Genomic DNA, 23,290 nt, shown 5'->3' with positions numbered 1-23,290 from the left:
GGGGGGGGGGGGGGGGGGACGGTGAATAAGGTTTTAACAATAAAAGTGTTTAAACGTGATTAATTTTTCTAATGATGAAACATTTTACAAATAAGTAGAAGATGATAATTACTAGAACAAAATAATTCAAGTCAAAACAATAATAAGTAGAATATCCAATAAATCATAATAATAATTTTGAAATTAAATAGGAAAGAGTTAGAAAATATGACACCGTAGTTTTATAGTGATTCGGTCAAACTCGACCTACTCCACTCCCCAAGCACCTCTTGGGAATTTGAATAAACAACTTTCTCGACTCTTCCCACGAATCAGAGCCAAACCGCTGCATCGTTTTTTTTACGAGTTCAAGAGCAAACTCAATTCTTTCTACGACGTAGGATCAAACTATTTGAATTTGGTAGTAACACACCACAACTCTCTCAAAGACTAGATTTACAATTTGAAGCACTCACAACTATTTTCTCACAATATAAAAAAAAAAAAAAAAAATCTCTCAAGAATAAGAATAAGATGAATAAAAATAAAATTGGAAGCTTGGAGAGAGCAACAAAGACTTTGAACATATGAGGATTGAAGAATTTATGGGAGTTGAACAAATGAGAATTGGAGAATTTATGGGAGTTGTGTTGAGAATGTGGGAAAGATGATGAGTTTATAGAGAGAAGAAAAGTGGTAAAATGTAGGAATTAATATTAACCATTGGAGTGTGTTAGGAGTAATGAAAGGTGGAGATTAAAAGTAAATAAATAAGAAAATTTTCCAAATTCATTTATTTAAAATTTTTAAATATAAAAATAATAAAAATTGATGTGAGTAACGGTCAAATGACAAATTCAAAATTTATTATAAATATAATAATATAATAATAATAAAACGTTATGTGAGTAACGGTTAAATTAAAATTCCAAAATTTATTATAAATATAATAATATAATAATAATAAAACGATGTGAATAACCACAAAAAATTTTAAAATATAATAATAATAATAATAGATATGAATAATGATTAAATTTAAATTTATATTTTGTAAAAATAATTTTATTTAAAAATATAATAATAAGAAAAACTCTACCCTTTATTACTTTTCCAAAATTACAGGTGTTACATTTTGATATACTTTGATTTGTCTATCATTTTGATTTTGTTGCCACATCATCACGTTGGGTATGTTGTCTCGACTGTAATTTCTTCGTTTTAGGTCTAATTTGAGTAATTGAAAATTCGTCGAAATCGTTATTCCCAACTTTATATTGTGGATAGTTCAAAATATTGAAAATAGTTAATAATTAAAACTAGATTTGTTATCATCAAAACATCAATCAACTAATGAATTGAAATTAAGTAAAATGAGATCAAGACCAAAAAGTCAACACATTGCACATGCGAGGAGGAACGTGCCTAGGGGAAGAATATGTTCGTCCACATTCTGACATGTGACACCCTTTGATTCATTCATTTGACTCCAAAGGACTGCATTCGATCTTTTATGAGCATGAAATTCCTTCGTTTATTCTTGTAATGACATGTGGCACACTCGTGTGATACACGAGTCATGGGTCTAATGAGTAGTTTGGGTTGGCTTGACAAGTAGACAGAGCTGGTTATCGAGTCGGGTCGAGTCTTTGGGACACGCATCACTGTTTGATGCAAGAAGTGTCGCTCCATTCCTCTCGCAATGTGCTACTCTCTTGGTTAAACGTAGTCTTCCATTGGCGATTTGACACATGTCTTCGCCCCTTCCTGAAACATGTCCTTCCTATGGCTGCACAAATTTTCTAGATTTCGATTAGATTATCGATTCTTTTCTATTTTCTTTAGATTTTTAAAACTTCCAGTACATAACTCAAATGAACTTGGTTTCTTGACTAAACCTGCATAATTTTGAACCATCTTTACAAAGGTATTTTTCTGGTAATTTATAATTAATCATAAAATGAAATAAATACGTCCAAAACTATAAATCTTATTATTTTTGACGCACACTAGAATGTTGTCTTCCGATTTGAACTAACTCCATCTTCCTTCATGAATATTGTGCGAAATTCCTCCAAGAACATCAAGATAATTCCAAAGCAAACTCCCAAATGGGGAGGAAAATCAAAACCAAAAACCCAAAATTCTTACATTCGTTTCTTCTTTGATTCTTAATGGATTTGAGTAGTCCAAAAGTTAAGAATGGTTCGTCCAAGACCACTAAGCAATTCTTGGGAAGGAACTTCAACAAAATTCTAACTTTAAACTATCGTTTGGAACAGATTCGATATCTCTTCACTTCTCTCTCAAAGCCTCCTCTCCTTTTCCCTTTCCTTGGTTCTTTCTTTTATTCTCAGTTAACATTCTTGGTAGGACTAACCTTTTTAGGCTAATCCTTACCCCTAACTAGTAAATGGTCAAAATGACTATTTTTCTTTTTATTGACTTTAACAGAATTTTTCACTATTTCCTTTTATATTTTTGTCTGAGTCATTTTTCTTTTCTATCTTATTTGACCAACAATAAAATTCTTGAACTTGAAACTTAAAAGAAAAAAAAAAAAACATATATTTAATTTTTGGTCTATTCTTACTCTTGTATTTTATTCACTGAGTTAGGTTATTATTTACCATTTAATTTTTGTAGTTAACAATATAATATTTAAATTAGTTGAGATAAGTTTAGATTAGTAGGAATCAATCAAACGTTTGAGATAAGCTACAAAAAATGAGTCCATTTTATTTTATTCGAGAGAACAAAGAAAACAATATTTTATTCTAATGACCAAAATCAGTTTATTAGCATCTAAATTATATTATGTCATTTTTAATTAATGTGATTAAAAAATTGATTTTTTATAGCTCACTTTACCTTGCATATAATACCTTAAATTTCTATATACTCACCTTAAATTTCTATATACTCATAGTTCCTACTAATGTCTCAGGATCATCTGCAGAAATATAACTCTTAAAAGAAAACATCATCTATAATATAAATGTTGAAAATATTTAAAACATTCTCTTCTCTGGGAAACACAGTCATGATCTTACGTGTTTAAATACGAATCAGTGAAATTTAGAAAAAATAAAAACAAATATGCAAAACAACGTATTTTAACATAAGACTAGAAATTTAAATATGAGTCTACCTTATGCAGGTGGCATAGTCTCTGCTCACGATATCGCCGTACATGTTCGTCTTTTCTTTACCTGAAAAATGATGTGGCACACAACCTGAGTATTTCGAAAAATACTCAGTAAGTGGCCCCACTATAGGGAGCCATGCAAATGCAAACACATGCAATCATGCTCTTGGGACCGATTTTTATTCTCCAAGGGTGGCCTCCAATCTCGGACTACTATGGATGTGTAGTGCGGAAACACACGATCCACACATGTGAGTGTGAATCTCCATGGGGCTCGCACACCCCTTGGACCCTCTTTAGTCAAGCTAATCTGTAGCGATGTCTGGAGGTCAGTAGAACCCCTTGGTGTCATGCTCCCCATAAACACCCTCATCATCATATTGTGCTCATCCACATTTATCGTCTCTAGGGAAGTATCCCTACGCTTATGAACATATAATATGCATGAGGTTTTTCTAAATTCCATCCTATCATCTCTTCTGACAAACCCTCTAGGCCCATCTCTTTGTTGCATTAAGTAACATATGCTTATTGGATATGTATATTAGTATCATTTTCATGCACTTAGAGTTTGTCTTATGTCGGCCTATCGACATGATGCAATATGACACTATCATCATATAACATGCTTAATATGGAAAACATCAACATATTAAGACAAATGTCATGCAATCATTATACACACCATATTGCCATAAAGTGCATCAAACATATCAAGTACGTCATTCATCAAAATATATATATTATGCATATCATCAAGCATCATAACTCATATATCATCATATACTAGTATACGACATCTTACGATACAAATCATACATCAACATAACTCATATATCATAAATTTTAACTCATACAATTTATAGTCTATTCTATAGTAAGGCCACTTGCTTGGTTGGCATCGAGCATATCAAGTAGCCAAAGTTCTTGGAATTCGTTTTCACTTATATCGGGCTTTCACTTATTTTAAATATAAACTTAATTGACTCAATAAAAAATCGAATTTCATGTTTTCCTTATTTGTATAGTGTGTTTGGTAATAAAACTTAAATTAAAAAAAATAAGTTAATATTATTTCATGTTGATTGAATCATATTCTCATATTTTTCCTCCCTCTTTGTATTTTTTTTAAAATTTTGTTTACTACTTTGGTCATTTTCAATGGATTAGTATTTTCTTTTCTTTCCTCACAATTTTTTGGTCATTTTCTATGGATTAGTATTTTCTTTTCTTTCCTCACAATTGACAATGTATCATGCATCTCTCTCCTATTTTATTTTTTTTATATTTTTTTATTATTATTATTTAGAATATTTTCCGTCATTTTCAATGGTTTCTGATTTTTTCTCTTTTCTAAAATATCATGAAGCAATTTTTTTTTTTAAAATTCTGTTGCGTGGCCATTTTCATGATTTTCTTTTCTTTCATAAAAATGACTGCCATTTACATAATAATGGTTATTATTATTTGATTTTTAACTAAAATGTAATAGAATATGGATAGAATATCTTCAGATAAATCTACATAAAACTATCTTTGTTTACTGTGTTTTTTTTTTCTGAATTATACGAGATGGGAGAGGTATTTTAAGAAAAGAGCAGAGAGATTAAAGGAGAAGTGGTGTATTTTTTTTTCCTTCATTTTATTATTAGTATTTTTGTAGTTACTTTACATTTTCAAAAATAACTTGAGAATTTTAAAATAGTCATTTAGGATAGATAAAAGCATAATTGAAACTTATAAGGAAATCCACTTATCCTAAGATTTCTAATATAATTAACTCCTATATTTATTAGATATTTCACTCTTTACAAGTCACTATCATCTTAAAAAATAGCTGTTTTAAAAATAAAATTGAAATTTAGAAATAAAAGTAAAACTGGTTAAAAGTGGAAAGGTGTAATTTAAATCTAAGATTGAGGGTGTACATCTAACTCGAAAACCCAACCAGACCCAACCTAAATTATAAGGGTTGGGTTGGGTTGAATGGGATGTTGGGTTTGAGTTGGATTCAAATTTTTGAACCCGGTCCAATTCGGGTTTGGTTCGGGTTCCAAAAGAAATTGATTAAGTCAACTCGACCCAATCTGAAAATAAATAAATAAAAGTCCAATAGCCACAACCAAACGATTGAACGGGGCCGAAGCCCAAAATTGAAGCCCACGTTGTAATCTGTCACTACGTCCTGCGATGCTGTACACGTCTGGCGTCTACCGTTTGACTGTAAGTCGGAGACTTTGTCTCTCGGACTCATCTATAACCTTTTACTATTTGTCTCTTTTTCAGTCTTCTTTTTCACCCTCTCACAGTCTTACTCCGAGTCTCTCAGTCTCACTTTTTCACTCTGAACCTCTCAGTCTCTCACTCTCAGACTTCGACTCTCCTCTCCGCGATGTCGTGACGCTGTGGTCTCGACTCTCCTCTCCGTCTCTTAGTCTCAATCTCTATCTCTTCTCATCGTCGGCAGTGGATCTCTCCTTCTCGTCTTTCGATCTCTCGAATTCAAATTGAAGTGGTATGTAATTTTTTATTTAATAAAACTGAAACGATTGTGTACGAGGCATTTTATTGATGGCATTTTGGTGGTATTCAGATTGGGATGGTATTTTGATGACATTTTTTGCACTCACCAATACCAACTCTTTGCACGAATACTTGCACTATGCACACTCTGCACTCCATTAATTGTGGCTAGATAGGTGGCAACGTTAGTTATGTGGCATCTTTTAGGGAGGCTTAGTTAAATTAAAAAAAAAAGGAACAGCTTGAACCCAACCCGAAAATAGAGGGTTGGATTGGGTTGTGAAAATTTTTGGGCTGGGTTGGGTTACCCATCCAACGAACCCAAACTTTTGGGTTGGGTAAAAAAAAACTCCTCAACCAAACCCAAACTGGATCAGGTACACCCCTCCCTCAAATAATCTATATAATTTAACCAATAATCTATTTAATGATGGATAAATTTTCACCATAAATTTTGAATTTTATTAAATTTAACTAAATTTTTAGAAAAATGTTAGTTTATTTAATTTTCACTCATTTTTTTCTTAAATATAACAAAAAAAAATGATTAATTACTTGAAAAGAACTTAAAATTTTCAATAAAATATAATTGATTCTTTTTTTTACATAATTTGCTTTCAATTTCACACCAAATAATATTTTAAGAAATTTAAATCTACATAAGACTACCTTTTTGAGTAAGTGGTTGGTGATGATGTGGATGGACACTATCCTATTATTCTTCAATTGAGAAAATTCTACCAATTCAAATAGGTTTTTCCAAACAAGTGTGCTCTTTTTTTTTTAGAAAATCAATGACAACAGAAATAGTGAATGAACTCGAATTGCCTAATGAAAATCAATGACAACGAATGAATTGGAATCACGTAATGAAAATCAATAACAACGAAAATAGTGAATGAACTAGCATGTGATGGTATTGTTATTAATTTGATGTATAATTGAATTATAAACGTAACTAAAATGTTAGTCGTACTTACTTTCCTTTTAAATTTATAATCAATTTAACTAAAACAAAATATGCTACAAAAATTAAAATAATTACCTTATGTCTTTTTTTAAATAAGAAAATTATTAAAAATATTTTATCTTTAAATTTCATGGATTAAAAAATTCATAAATCGTGTAAACACGACGAATATGTAATAAAAAAACCTTTCTATCTTTCTTTTCACATAAGGTTGATGCATACTACTTTTCCACACATAGTTCCCATACATTTGCATAAACCCGCTAATAGGCTCATTAATATATTCCTTATGTCTGACTATGGGCTAGAACACTCACACTATCAAAAACCAATTAAAAAAGAGGGCATATAATAACGTGATGTACGTCACAACATACTGAAAAAGTAATCAATACTTGTGTAACATATTACATGCATGAAGTCCTGCATTAAAAATCATGGTTCAAAGTATAATGTACATGATACTTCCATACTTATCATGACATAAATTTCCTATGAGACTTATATACACATTCATGCTCATCGTACATGATACATCATGGTGTCTCAAATGGTATAAATGTGATCATATTGACATAGCAAACATACTCAACAAATAGGAAATACATGCATAAAAAAAATTCGTAGAATATCATATCATAATTAATAACACGGAAATAGACCACATGTCACATGTTATTCATACATCAAACAATTCATCCAACCTAACCCGTAGGTATTCCAATAGTACGTGTACTTACAATTTTGTCTAAACCATTGTCCTTTTGCTTTCCTTAGCTGGTCTTAGCCTAATTTTGCTTGATGTGATCAAACGTCGCCTGAATCAAGCTCAATTACGTCAAAAATAACTTCATAATTGTAAAAAAATAGTAGGATGTAGAACAAATTGATAAACATATTTGAATTCGAGTTGATCCAAAATTTTTTTTTTCAATTTGACTACAAAAATGTACCTATCAAAAATGAATTTTGTCCCTAAAAGTATGTTAAACTTGGAAGAACATAGGGTACTTCTTCATCGTTCCATCCTCCCGTTCTAGTGTGCGAGGTCTTTACTTCTCGGAAGAAGAAAAAAAAAAAAAAACATGTATGGGACTTTCCTCATAACCAAGCTCTCGTCTAACTACAAAGGCTTATGGCCTATCATATGGGTATAGTTGATCATGTACTTACGAAACACAGATAAATGGAACACATTATGCATCACATATAACGATGGTGACAGAGCCAATAGATATATTACCAATCCAATTCATTCTAGAATTTTGAAAAGCTCAATGAAGCATGAGCCTAAGCCTAAGCTTTCACGTCAAAACCTCAAAACAGTCTTCATCGGCGCTTTGTCATCTACTTATAATTTCAAGTCTTTTTGTATAATTTTTCTGTCTATTCTAGGCTATATGCATCCTCATATTGATCTTCTGCACCAGCTCATCAGTGGCTTGTACAAACTTTGGTCCTAATAGAACATGTTCATCCACTTTGTCTAAATATACTAGAGACCTATACCATTTTCCACACAAAGCCTAGAATTGTATCACGCCTTTAGTTGCTTGAGATTTGTTATAAGAGATTTCAAGAAATGAAACTTAAATCTCAATTGCTTGAGAATCCAACATGGAGACACGTAACAACTCTTCCAACATCTGGTTCAAACATCGTCTCTCTCTAGGTGAAAAGCAGTATAAAAAAAATCCAATCGGGAACACAACATTGTTTTGAAGACTATGTAAAAAATTTGACGTGAAACAAGGGTCCAAATCCGACACTATGAAAAATGGCACCGCATGACATTTGAATATCTCCTTGTATATTTGTGTCCGTTATCCACAAAGTAGATAGTTTTTATCGTAATAAATGTGTGGGTTTGATGAGTCTATTGATAATCACAAATATCACGGTTTAACCTTCAAGGTTTTTGGTAAACTTACGATGAAGTCCCTCTCCACTTCCACTCTAGAACGCTCAAAGGTTGCAACAATTCTTTTGTCCTCTATTTCAATGCCTTGATTTATTTGCAAACATATCTATTTACAAACTTTTTTATATCATTCTTATGTATGCACCACCAAAAATGTTGTTTTAGGTCGTAGTACATCTTACTACAACTTGGATGCATAGAAAAACGGTGAGTTATAAGCTTTCATTCATAACTCATATCTCAACTAATCACATGGTAGTACACAAAAACATCCTTGATAGAGAAGTTTGTTGTTCTAGGGTCATCATAAATCAACAGGCATTTGTCACATAGTTGTCACTTGTTGACTCATCAAGCATTTATTAATATATTGTGGTATATCTCTTTTTGTATTGTAGTACACCACCATTATAATTCTTGAAACTATCTTACTTTTGGTACCAACCATATGCACTAAAAAGTGCTTTGGGCGTCTCCTTTAACGTCAACTTCTTGAGTGGATAATCTCCTTGGTACATGGTTTTTCTTTAAGATCACAATTAGCTAATCACTAGTAAGGATGTTCAATTTGGCATCTGTTCATTGAGCCTCAATAATTTGGTGTAAGACCAGCTATTATTAAGACAAATAATTTCATGTTGCTTTATACAGGTAAGATAAAACATTAACCTTCTCATGTTACCTTGCTAACACGAGAAAGAGCACCAATCTTTTCATGTTATCTTAAGTCTTCAAGCTAGTTATTTATTCTGGACATCATTACAATTTACAAACCTTCCTATATTTATTTCGGACATCATTACAATTTATAAACCTTCATATATCCTCATGAACATCTAATTTGTAGAGTTATTGTCAGCACATTCTTTTAACTTTTGAAAGCTCTAATTATAGTCTCACTACGGTACAAGTAACACTCGCGCGAGTCGACTAAGTCAAACTCGAAAAATTCGAATAAACCTTCTACGTCATCTCATCAAATAAAAAAAAACTTACAAATTTTTGTCTCCATACGGATCAAGACCAATTGCACACTATTTCTTCTTTAAAATGATTCATTACAACACATTCTTTAACAGTAGTCTTTTATTAACCACATAGTGTAAATTTACTAATACTACAAATAAATTTAGAAACTTTTTTTTTTTGAAGATTTAGTTAACGAAAACCTCATAAAAGACATCATAATAAGACCATGTCTAACTTCAACAACAACAAAAAAAAAAAAAAAAAAAAACTTTGAATCAATAACATGCTCGACTCATATACTTATAACCTTTATTCTAGAAGAATACATGGGCTTCATCACTTAAGGGAATGAACTATTCATTTATGCAGCATAACTAAAAAAAAGTAGGTTCTCTAAGGATTCGATACTCTACTTATTACTTGTGACAATGTATACTTATACCAATACTTGCAATTTTTTTAATGCATAGTGTTGTATACCTATATAAGTTGGAAGTGTTCTAATGATACGAAACTTTCTTCACAAGATCTAGAACTTCTTTCAGATTATGAAACTTTTTTCACAAGATCTTCCTAGCTATGACTTGAACACTCTAAGCTTGTGGGAGACTATTGAAAGAAAATCCTCCTAGGATTTGAGAGGGAGAAGTCTAGAGAATTCTTTGTTCTCCAAAGAGAGGAGAAAGTGTGTGTGGTACACATTTGGTTTAACTCAAGGGTCTTACTAATATTTTGGGACATTTTTATTAGATCTAGAATAATATATTTGAATATCATATATATTAAGAATATTTGCTAAAACTACACCAGAATGGTGGTGAAAGTTTTTTTTTATCTATAATCATTTACCCAATCAAATAAATTACAAAGTAAATGAAAAATAAAAAGGAAATGGAAAGAGAAATATACAATATTGCCTATAATAAATATGATACTTTGCTAAACCCAAATGAAAGGCTAAATATCCTCAATCATAGAATATATTTGCCTAGGTCAAATATGCTACATATGAAACCATAGTTCAAGATTAAATATCCTCAACATATATAAAATATAATATTTTATTTAAACACATAGTTAACTTATCCCATAGGCCTGACTATGGGCTAGTGCATGCTCACGCTACCGAAAACAAACAAAAAAGAAATGAGCATGTATAATAATATGATATACGCATCTATAACATATTGGAGAAGTAATCTGATAAGCGCCAACAATGCTAGATTTTTGCAAAGCTAGAGGTTCTTCTAGAATCCTTGCAAAACGTTCACAGAGAAAGCTAACTTAACGGATTGATTCCAACCAAGAGCTGGTTAGAAGATGAATGACTCTTAGATCGAACTTGGAATCTATGATAGTCACTCTTAGATACCAAGACAATTTTACTCTGGAATTAGCTTGATCAAAACTAATTCAATGAATCGGTTTAAACATCAAACTTAAAGCAAGGTTTGAAAAAGAATAACACCAAAAAGGTATTAAGAAAACACAAAGGTTTTGTTAGTATTCAACTGTAATAACCTAAAATAATGATAATATGTATTTTGTATTTATTCGTTGTTGTGTATGTTAATAATAATAGAATAATAATAATAATAATAATAAAATAAATAAATAAAAACGAAAACACAGCAGCTGCATCAAGCAGCTGCTATAAAGGAGGATGAGGGGCAATGGACGTGTAGGCTGGAGGCGTGGGAATGATGAAGGGTTGCTAGATGGTGTGGAGGCGAATTAGGATGTTGATTAGGCTTTAAAAAGAAAAAAAAAACGAAGAGCAGCGGACAGAGTAAAACTCAGAAAACAGAGGAGGAAACATTCTGAGATTTCGAGTTTGGGTTGCTTAAGTTTGGTTGTCAATTGAGGGTAAGGAAAGAGAGGTTACTGCTGAGGAATCCTTTGAGGAAGGGGATACGGCCACGAACTGAATCAGATGGTTATTCGAAGGTAACGAAAAACCCATATCATCAAACCTTTAAATCTCGATATCTTGGTTCATATTGCTTAGTAAATTATGAAATAGGGCTTGTTAGAACCGTAATTAGGAGATCTATAAAGTTGTAGAAGAAATCAGAACGAAATTCGAGCTGTAGAGATGGAATATTGCTTCGAGACACAACGGGTATTAAAGGAAAAGTTTGGGAAAAATTGCAGGAAACAGAGGTTGAAGACGAGCGCGTGAGGGACACACGAGGCGCGTGGGAGTCTGCGAGTGAGAGCACGACTGTGCGCAGATCAGGGCGTGAGAAACTACCCCCGAACTTGTGTTGGCGTGTGAGGGCGCGTGAGATGGTATTTTGGCTCCCGGTTTGTCCCGTTCGACTTCTTTTGACCTGTCCTATCAAAATTGGTCTATACTTATGTTGAAATTGGTAAAAAAATAGGTCTAATAAGGAGGAATTGTGTTCGAATACCTATGAAACTTACATTCAAGGGGAAAAGGAGTTCGAAACCAAATAAGTAGCATATCAATCCTTGAACTAGTTCTTAACTTGTTGACAACATGTGAGTATGTTGTTTACCTGATTAAGAGCTTAGTATGTTAAAATCAGCTTTGATGATATTGAATGTTTATTATATATCGTGATTGTTTGCCTGTGATGTAAGCATGATATAAATGATTACTAGAATATTCTACGTGTTGAACATGATAAGTGTATGAAAGCATGCAGTAAATGTGAGTATGTGATGCATGTTAATGGAAAGGTTATGACTCTAGGATACGCTTATTGGTTGTTGAGCCATGGCTTATTTATATGAGTATGATAGTCTACTAATTCCCGCGGAGTTCCTGACCAACGCGCTGTGTGCTAAGTCAGGGAGCATGAGTACTCCTGACCATTGGTATATGAGATAAACATGTCGCCAGAGAAATTAGTAGACGGGCCGTATTTGATCGAGAGCGAGTCTTACATACGAGTCCGAAAATTCTAGATAAGCATATCAAAAGAGAGTCAATAACCTAAGCTGGAGGTAGCTGAGATACCTCATTAATGAACAGATGACCCTAGTAAGAAAAACTAGGAGTCAATGACGAATAAAACTTAAAAACACCTGGAAAGATTAGTTATGAACTCATGAATGATCAGCTAGCTACTTACTGGGTAATCTAATTACTCATCAAAATTATTATAACATTTCTTTCCAGATTTAGATGATGCAGGCCAACCGAGGACGAGACCAACGGGCTAGAGACTACTGGAAATCCGTGTCTGGGTCTGTTAATATAATTATGCTTTCGTTGTCAAGAATTTACTTTGGTCGTTTTAAGTTTTCAAAAGTATTGGTTTTAAATGTTTTTACTAGATGTTTTTAGAAATATTTTGAAATTTATGATTGGATATCAGAGTTTGTTATTAGTGTCGATGGTAACTCTTGTTAATCGCATTGTCGGTGAGCGGGTGTTACAAGTTGGTATCAGAGCCTAGGTTATAGGTTTAGTAGACAGTCTAGAATAGACAGTATGGATTCCTTTAGTCCAGCTCAGCGGTATCTCACCTCGGTCAGGTAAGTGATGCATGATTAAATTGTATGAAAGAATAGTATAAAAAGTTTAAAAGAATTGATGATGACCACTTAATTATGTGTGTGACAGATATGTTGGTATTTAAGAATTTAGACCCCACGTCCAATGTGGACTCGGGGAATGAGGGGCAGCCTATAGAAGAAACTACTCTAGCAGAGGCGGTTTCAGAGCCGACTGTTGTGATTACTTTGGAGGCATTGCAATCATTGATTGAGAGTCGAGTAGATTAGGCGGTGCAGAGCCGGGTGGACCAAGCAGTACAGGCAGCCTCTGCTGGTCTGGGAAGCCAGGCGGCTCCAACAGCACCTGTATCTGGCCAGACGACCTTAGTGTCTGAAGCACCAGGAGTAGGTGTTTAGACAGTAATACCTCCAGCAAGGTTGACAGAGCTACCTGGTACAGCTATGGTGACAGAGGCACCATCACGGGTAGTAACTTATGGGCGACGATGTATGACGGAGGAGAGTGAGTACATACGAGATTTCATGAAACTTGCCCCGCCAACTTTTGGAGGAAAATGGAGTGATTTTGAGGCAGCTGAATGGTGGTTGGAATGTATTGAAACAAAGTTTACATTCTACAACTGCCCAGAGAATCATTAGGTACTGTGTGCTATATATTTGTTGGAGGGACGAACCCATTTTTGGTGAAAATCAAAGAAGCCGAAGATGGAGGCTGGTGGAGCCTCAATCACATGGGCGGCCTTTAGACATGAGTTTTGTGAGAAATACTATCCTGCTCTAGCAAGACTGCGAAATCGAAAAGCCTTTATGCAACTGGAATAGGGTAATATGTCAGTAAAGGAGTATGAAGCGGAATTCACACGATTATCCAGATTTGTTCCTCTTATGGTTGCTACCGAGGAAGAGAAGATGGATCTCTTTATCCAGGGTTTGAGGCAAGAGATACAGGGATCCGTGTCTGCCCATGCTTCTTAAAATTTCGTTACGGCTTATAATGCTGCGATGAAAATTAGATGCTAGCACCCCGAGGAGTAATCAAGGTTCTAGTAGTCAGGTGTGACCAAGTGGTAAACAAAAATTTACTCAAATATTCTCGGGTTCGCAACAGCAAGCGGTACCGCAACCAGTTGATCGTCGACCTTCCTTAGGTGAAGGGAGGGCAGGTTGTAGTAAGTGTGGGTTAACTCATGCGGGATCTTGTAATGCTGCAGACAAGACATGTTATAACTGTGGTAAGACTGGTCATCTCGCCAGAGTATGTCGTAGTGCAAAGAATTCTAATGTGATGCGCCCCGAGCGATATGCTCCAGTTGGAGGAGGGGGTCAGTCGAGTGCTGGGGGACAGCCTCAGGCTCGAAGTAAAGCCTTTGCCACGACAAGCAAGGCAACAGGGGATGCCAGCATGGTGGTGACAGGTACTTTACCCATATATGGCTATTTTGCTTATACTATATTCGATTCTGGCTCGACGCATTCTTTTACAACATTATCGTTTGTTTGTTTGTCAAGCCCGACTTGAAGTAGAGCCTTTAGGTTATGAGGTTTTAGTTTCTACACCTTCAGAAGTCATATTGATGACCCGTGAAAAGGTGAAACTGAATAAAGTAGAAGTATCCGGCCAACCATTAGACGTGTTGTTAATGGTGCTAGATATGTATGATTACGATATTATTTTGGGCATGGATTAGCTATCTACTCATCATGCCAGTATCGATTGTTATAAAGGAGATAGTTTTTCACCCCTCGATAGGAAAGAGCTTCCAGTTTCAGGGTACGAAGCTGGGAAGTGTTCCCAAGACGATTACTGCTTTGAAGGCTAGGAAGTTGATTGGTCACGGTACTGTGGCATTCCTGGCTAGTGTGGTAGAAGTGGGGCGAGTGGATACAGATGTATCAATTGTACCTGTGGTGAATGAGTTCCTGGATGTTTTCCCTGATGAGTTATCTGGTTTACCACCAGAGCGGGAAGTCAACTTTGGTATTGAACTTGAACCAGGGACGACACCTATCTCTAAAGCTCCTTATAGGATGGCTCCTGTGGAATTGAAAGAGTTGAAGTTGCAATTACAGGAGTTGTTGAACCAAGGATTCATACGATCTAGTGTGTCACCGTGGGGAGCTTCGGTGTTGTTTGTGAAAAAGAAGGATGGTACACTCCGTCTCTGTATTGACTATAGGGAGGTGAATAAGGTGACCATTAAAAATAAGTATCCCTTGCCGCGAATTGATGATTTATTTGACCAGCTTCAAGGGGCAGCGGTATTTTCGAAGATTGATCTTCGTTCTGGTTATCACCAGATAAGAGTAAAAGAAGAGGACATACCGTAGACGGCTTCTAGTACTCGGTATGGGCATTATGAGTTTGTCATGATGTCCTATGGCTTGACTAATGCCCCTGCAGTATTTATGGAGCTGATGAATCGGGCATTCCAGAATTTTCTGGATTCTTTTGTCATTGTGTTCATTGATGATATCTTGGTTTATTCCAAGACAAACGATGAACATGCAGAACATTTGAGGAAGGTTTTGTTGGTTCTACGTAAACAAAGATTGTATGCCAAGTTCTCAAAATGTGAGTTTTGGCTTCAAAAGGTAGTATTCCTTAGTCATGTGGTATCCAAGGATGGTATAAGTGTTGATCCAGCAAAGGTGGAGGCAGTTACAGGTTGGGCTCGACCAACTACAGTTACTGAGGTGAGAAGTTTCCTGGGTTTAGCCGGATATTACAGGCGCTTTATTAAAGACTTCGCAAGGATTGCAGCACCACTGACTTAGTTAACTCGAAAAGGAAAGAAATTTGATTGGAGTTGAGCTTGTGAAAGTAGTTTTCAAGAACTCAAGGAAAGACTAGCGTCAGCCCCAGTACTTATTGTACCTGACGGTACTAGGAATCTAATAATTTATAGTGATGCCTCTAAGCATGGGTTGGGGTGCGTACTTATGCAAAACGGGAGAGTTATTACTTATGCCTCTCGGCAATTGAAGGATTATGAACGCAATTACCCAACTCATGATTTAGAGTTAGCTGTTGTGGTGTTTGCTCTGAAGATATGGAAACATTATTTGTATGGTGAGGGGATACAAGTATATACGATCATAAGAGTCTCAAATATCTGTTCACCCAGAAAGAGCTCAACATGAGGCAACGTCGATGATTGAAGTTAGTGAAAGATTATGATGTGGAGATCCTACATCACCCTGGTAAAGCTAATGTGGTAGCTGATGCCTTGAGTCGTAAGACAGCTCACTCATCTGCAATGCTGACGAGACAACCCAACATTCAGATGGAGTTTGAACAAGCTTAGATAGCTGTGTTGGTCAGGAAAGCGACAACTCAGCTAGCTCTTATGACTATCTGTCCGACGTTGCAGCAACAAATTATTCAGGGTCAGCAGAGGGACCCTTATTTTTCAAAAGTTGTGAAGCAACTTGAGACTGAACAAATCAAGGATTTCTTGATAACGGGTGATGGATGTTTGAAGTGGCGGAATCGAACTTGTGTGCCAAACGATGTAGAGATCAAGAGAAAGATTCTATCTGAGGCACATGAGTCTCCTTATACTATGCATCCAAGTGCCACAAAGATGTATCAGGATTTGAAAACATACTTTTGGTGGCCTGGGATGAAGAAAGATGTTGCTGAATGTGTGAGTAGGTGTTTAACTTGTCAACAAGTTAAGGCACCTAGACAGAAGCCTGCTGGATTATTGCAACCTTTAAATGTGCCTCAGTGGAAGTGGGAAGAAGTAACTATGGATTTCATTACAGGATTACCAAGAACCCAGTTAGGGTTTACAGTGATATGGGTGGTTGTAGATAGATTCACTAAGACAGCCCATTTTATACCGGGTAAGTCTACATATTCGGTTGACAAGTGAGCATAATTATATTTAAAAGAGATTGTAAGGTTGCATGGTGTACCAGTTTATGTTGTGTCAGATAGGGATATACGGTTTACCTCTCGATTCTGGAAGAGTCTTCAAGAAGCCCTGGGTACACAAGTGAAGTTTAGTACAGTGTTCCATCCTCAGACAGATGGATAGACAGAGAGATTAAATCAAATTCTCAAGGACATGTGCGTGCATGTGTACTTGATTTTGCTGGCAGTTGGGACACCTACCTATATTTGGTGGAATTTGCCTATAACAATAGTTATCAGGCAACCATCCAGATGGCTCCTTTTGAAGCACTTTATGGACGGAGGTGTCGAACTCCAATTTATGGACGGAGGAGGAGGTGTCGAACTCCAGTAGCCTATAGATTGGCATTACCACCAACGTTGGATGCTGTACATAATGTTTTCCATGTTTCGATGCTGAGGAAGTATGTTGCAGATCCTATGCATAATCTTCATTATGAAAACTTGGAGTTAAAGGAGGACTTAAGCTATGAAGAACAACCCGTTAAAATTTTAGCACGGGAAGTGAGATCTTTGCATAGCCGAGATATTCCCTTTGTTAAAGTTTTATGGAAGAATCAGTAAGCTAGTGAAGTTACTTGGGAAAGAGAAGAGGAGTTTAAACGAGAGTATCCATACTTGTTTAAGGAGTTGGAAACTTTCGGGGACGAAAGTTCTTAAGAGGGGGTAGAATTGTAATAACCTAAAATAATGATAATATGTATTTTGTATTTATTTGTTACTGTGCTTGTTAATAATAATAATAAAATAATAATAATAAAAATAATAAATAAAAACAAAAAACAAAAAACGAAAACACAACAGCTGCTATAAAGGAGGATGAGAGGCAATGGACACGTAGGTTGGAGGAATGAGAATGATGAAGGGTTGCTAGATGGTGTGGAGGCGAATTAGGGAGTTGATTAGGCTTTAAAAAGAAAAAAAAAACGAAGAGCAGCGGACAGAGTAAAACTCAAAAAACAGAGGAGGAAAAATTATGAGTTTCGAGTTTGGGTTGCTTAAGTTTGGTTGTCAATCGAGGGTAAGAAAAGAGAGGTTGTTGTTGAGGAATCCTTTGAGGAAGGAGATACGACCACGAGCTGAATCGGACGGTTATTCGAAGGTAACGAAAAACCCATATCACCGAACCTTTAAATCTCGATATCTTGGTTCATATTGCATAATAAATTATGAAATAGGGATTGTTAGAACCATAATTAGAAGATCTATAAAGTTGTAGAAGAAATCAGAATGAAATCCGAGCTGTAGAGATGGAATATTGCTTTGGGACACAACGGGTATTAAAGGAAAAGTTTGGGAAAAATTGCAGTTGACAGAGGTTGAAGACGAGCGCGTGAGGGACACGTGAGGCATGTGGGAGTCCGCGAGTGAGAGCGCGACTATGAACAGATCAGGCGCGTGAGAAACTACCCCCAAACTTGTGTTGGCGCGTGAGGGCGCGTGAGAAGGTATTTTGGCTCCCGGTTTGTCCCGTTCAACTCCTTTTAACCTGTCCTATCAAAATTGGTCTATACTTATGTTGAAATTAGTAAAATATAGGTCTAATAGGAAGGAATTGTGTTCGAATACCTATTAAACGTACATTCAAGGGGAAAATGAGTTCGAAACCAAGTAAGTAGCATATCGATTCTTGAACTAGTTCTTAACTTGTTGACAACATGTGAGTATGTTGTTTACCTGATTAAGAGCTTAGTATGTTAAAATCAGCTTTGATGATATTGAATGTTTATTATATATCGTGATTGCTTGCCTGTGATGTAAGCATGATATAAATGATTACTAGAATGTTCTACGTGTTGAACATGATAAATGTATGAAAGCATGCAGTAAATGTGAGTATGTGATGCATGTTAATGGAAAGATTATGACTCTAAGATATGCTTATTGGTTGTTGAGCCATGACTTATTTATATGAGTATGATAGTCTACTAATTCCCGCAGAGTTCCTGACCAATGCGTTGTGTGCTAAGTCAGGGAGCATGAGTACTCCTGACCGTTGATGAGATAAACAGACCACCAGAGAAATTAGTAGACGGGCCGTATTTGACCGAGAGCGAGTCTTACATACGAGTCCAAAAATTCTAGATAAGCATATCAAAAGAGAGTCAATAACCTAAGCTGGAGGTAGCTGAGATACCTCATTAATGAACAGATGACCCTAGTAAGAGAAACTAGGAGTCAAAGACGAATAAAACTTAAAAACACCGGGAAAGATTAGTTATGAACTCATGAATGATAAGCTAGCTACTCACTGGGTAATCTAATTACTCATCAAAATTATTATAACTTTTTTATCCAGATTTAGATGATGCAGGCCAACTGAAGATGAGACCAGCGGGCTAGAGACTACTGGGAATCCATGTCTGGGTTTGTTTATGTAATTATGCTTTCGTTGTCAAGAATTTACTTTGGTCGTTTTAAGTTTTAAAAAGTACTGGTTTTAAATGTTTTTACGGGATGTTTTTAGAAATATTTTGAAATTTATGATTGGATATCAGAGTTTGTTATCAGTGTCGATGGTAACTCCTATTAATCGCATTGTCGGTGAGCGGGTGTTACATCAACAATTCATCCCAAACATGAATATTACATGCCTTTGAATAGACTCAAAAGATAACTCTAACATAATAAAGTTCAGCCACCAACTACAAATCACTCATAAATGCTATTAAATACAAATGGAAGAAAATAAGGTATTCATAAATTGTTTTAATTGGTAGTTCAACTACCAAAGGCAAGTCTTTTAATTACTTTTTAATGTCAGTCACTCCATTATCTTCTTGATTTGATATGCTAATGCTATAAAAAAATTTGGTCTCAAAAGTCTTTGTTTCAACTTGTACACTAGCTAGCTTTCGAAGATGTAATGTATAGGCCTCTTGAATCTTCCTAACCTTGCCTTTTGTAATCGGTCCTTCGAGTACATGCAAAGGGTCAGCAGTTGAATTCATATCATAATCCATGCTCGTGTGACATAAAACATATATGAAATTTCACATTAGAAATCATGGCTCAATAAAATGATGAAAATATATGTCATGACTTTCTTTCCAAAGCTTTAAATCATGAGTCACAGTATGGATTGACACACAAGCACAAAATAATATGACAAAATTTTCTTTTAAAACAAAAAAAAATTAAAAATATATACATACATTTACATATCAAAATATGAGTGTGAGTTAAATACAAGACTAGGGACAAGGGGTGAGTATAAAATTTACTCAAAACACCAATAAGAGAATTGACGACTCACGTGGATACTTCTCTATGATTGCATAGCTTTTGACTACTCCCAACCTTGACTAGCTTGCTCAGTTTTCACTTGAAAAAATAACAACTAGGTTGAGTATAGAAATAGTAGCCAATGTCTAGCTTATAATCTCATCCATAACCTAGTTAGGCACCATGGCTTAGTTTTGGACTCAATATTTAGGCATGGGTTCTACAACTTATCTAGGGTTTTGGTAGATCCTGAAGTTCTTAAAGCATAATTTTCATACATGTGACAAAAACAATCAAACTTTGTGGGTAGTTTACATTACTTAGCTTTCTTACTTTCTAGGTTGTGATCATCGGTATCTGTGAATCTGAGAAACGCAACCTCGTATAAGTTCCAACACATGAGGGATATTAGGGTAACATGAATGGAACCTGAAAATCTTATGTGAAAGATTAGCAATCCCTTCACATGACCATAATACCATAATGAAATCTAGGGGAGTTTTACCTCATGTGTCGACCAACCATTAAGTTACTTGTGTGGTCTCTCGTTTCTCTCAAGGTAATTTATGGAACAAAGAACTTGTTGGGAGGCTTATGACCATTTTCACACATGATAATGACATTAAAAATGATCGAACCGCAAAACGCTACCCTATCAAACCAATTCAAGTCAAGCTCAACTGTACTCTATCACAAGTTTGTTGATAGGAGTAGGAGTACTAATGTTAGGATCACACAACTTAAACCCTCAATCTAGAGGAAGAATATAAAAAACAAAAGAAAGAATATGTAATGAGAAATATACACTACAAGAATGAAGATTTTTTATAGCATTTAAAGATAGCATTTTCTATTTAATGCAATTATAAAGAATGAAAGAAAAAAAAATGGGGAAAGCTGAGAAAACACTTCAAGCTAATTCAAAATTAAATAAAGTAGGAAAGAGAAAAATGAAGGAAAGAAAAGAAATTGAAAAAGTCTAGCCAATAAACCTACCATCTGCCATAATAAGAGAACAACTCTCTCCCTTGCAACTCTAAGACTATCTCAGCAAACAACTCTCTCCCACTTATTTGGACAAGACTATCTCAGTAATCTTGCAAAAATCACTCTCCCACTATCTCGGCAAGCAGTGAACTGGTTCTTAAGTATGAGTTAGTTTAAAATCTCATGCCCATCAGGTTTTCATCCCCTTTCTCATGCTTCTTTTTTAGATTTTGTTTAGTATTATGAGGTTTGGATTGGGGATTGAGGTGTTACAGTAATTTTTCCTCTCAATCTAGTGATGTATGAGTGTATCAGTGAATTTTTTTGCTGCTGCAATGTATTATAGTAATTTTTCCTCTCAATCTAGTGATGTATGAGTATATGAGTGAGTTTTTTTTGCTGCTGCAATGACCCTACTCATGTACATAAACACACACCCCATATTGAAAAATTTTTGCTGCTGAAATTTTTTTGTTACTACAATGACTTTTCACTCCACTTCACTAGAGTAAGCAACATTTTAAGGGAAAAAAACACATACTGATACTAATATATATTTGCAACAGATAAACACACCCTACTCCATCAATGATCAACATTTCAATAACCCTACTGAATAAATATTATTCTGCTACAAAAATATATATATGCTCTTGGAAGGAAAATATTTGTAGCTTTCTAGTGATATATGAGTGAAATTTCTACTCGAATAAGCAACATTTTAAGAGTACGTGTGATTTTTTTTAGGAGAATTATATATTATAAAACTTGTATTAAAATTCGAATAAAATAATTATGAGAATATATTGAATCTTGCAAGATAATTATGGAAATTAGAAAAATAATTCAATTTGAGCATCATAATTGGTTTTCATTCTTTTAATTTTGCCTTGCTTATGTATTTTTTTTATTTGCTTGATTAGTCCATTCTAAGGCATTAGACAAAGTGCCAACGAAGGGTGGTTTAAGGTTTAGCGGATTGAAATTAAAGGTATTTAACAGATAACTAACGGTAAGTTACCTTATTCTCGTCTTATTTTTAGAAAGATTTGAATGTACTTGTTACACCAAGTTTTGACCTTTGGTGGTGGTGGAGGGAACTTTTTGAAAAAAAGTACTTGATTCGATTTTTTTAACACGTGTTAAACTTGTTTGAAAATGACTCTTTTTTTATACTTTATTGGATATGTAAAAAGTTTGGAAGTATTGTTAAGAATGTTTGATTAATCCACCACACCTAAATGGTGTGAAAGTTATCTTATTTATAATCAAATAAATTAAAAGAATATGGAAATAGTAATAAAGAGAAATAACAATAAATGGAAAGATACCTATGTTAATAAGACAAATATATATATTTGCCTTATAATAAAATATCAAATATAATATATATGGTAAACTATAATTTATTACTAAATATCCTTAACACCCCACCGCAAGCTAAGCGTCGGATTTGAACAAACGTGAAGCTTGGATCTGAAAAATTCAAAGAGGTTGAGAAACACTTTTCGTGAAGATGTCAACAACCTGGTTTAGAGGAGGCGTAGAAAAATACTTTCTTGGCCATCGAAAATTGTAGAGGGATCGCCGCTCAGCGGCAATGCTGCCTTGGCTTCGGCGAGAATATGTCTAACCCATGAAGAGGGATTGTCGCTTAGTGACAATGCTACCTTGGCTCTGGTGAGAATATGTCTAACCCCAAGAAGTAGAAGGGGAAGCCTAAGCAAGGGACAAAGACAATGTTGAAGCCGGAAGAGTCGCCACATTGGGTGAAGGAGCCAATTTTGGCGAGAAGGGCGGTGGCAACTTGGTTGGCGAAGAGGCCAGTGCAACACGCAGATTCCAAAGGTAAATCTTTGCAGAAGGTTGATAGGTTTAGGTTAGGGTTTATGTGAAGGATGAAGGGAAGATTAGGAAGAAAATGAAAGAGACTATATTGGTGGAGGGAAAATCGATTGTGTTGGAAAAGGTGAGGTTGTATGTACAAAGTATGGCGAAGAATGATTTTGAGGTCAAAAGGGTGGAGCCGAAGAGTAATCAATCGACTTTGCATGTGGCAGCCATGACAACTGCCCCTACAGTGTCAAAGCCAGCAGTGGTGGTGGAGAAGAACAGTAGAAGATTTCAAAAGCCATTGAAAAGAAAGGATCCGGGTTTCTA

Source organism: Cucurbita moschata, unplaced genomic scaffold, assembly GCF_002738365.1.
Source record: "Cucurbita moschata cultivar Rifu unplaced genomic scaffold, Cmos_1.0 Cmo_Scf00076, whole genome shotgun sequence".
Taxonomy (NCBI): Eukaryota; Viridiplantae; Streptophyta; class Magnoliopsida; order Cucurbitales; family Cucurbitaceae; genus Cucurbita; species Cucurbita moschata.
The sequence above is the reverse complement of the archived record's forward strand: the minus strand, read 5'-3'. Positions refer to the sequence as shown.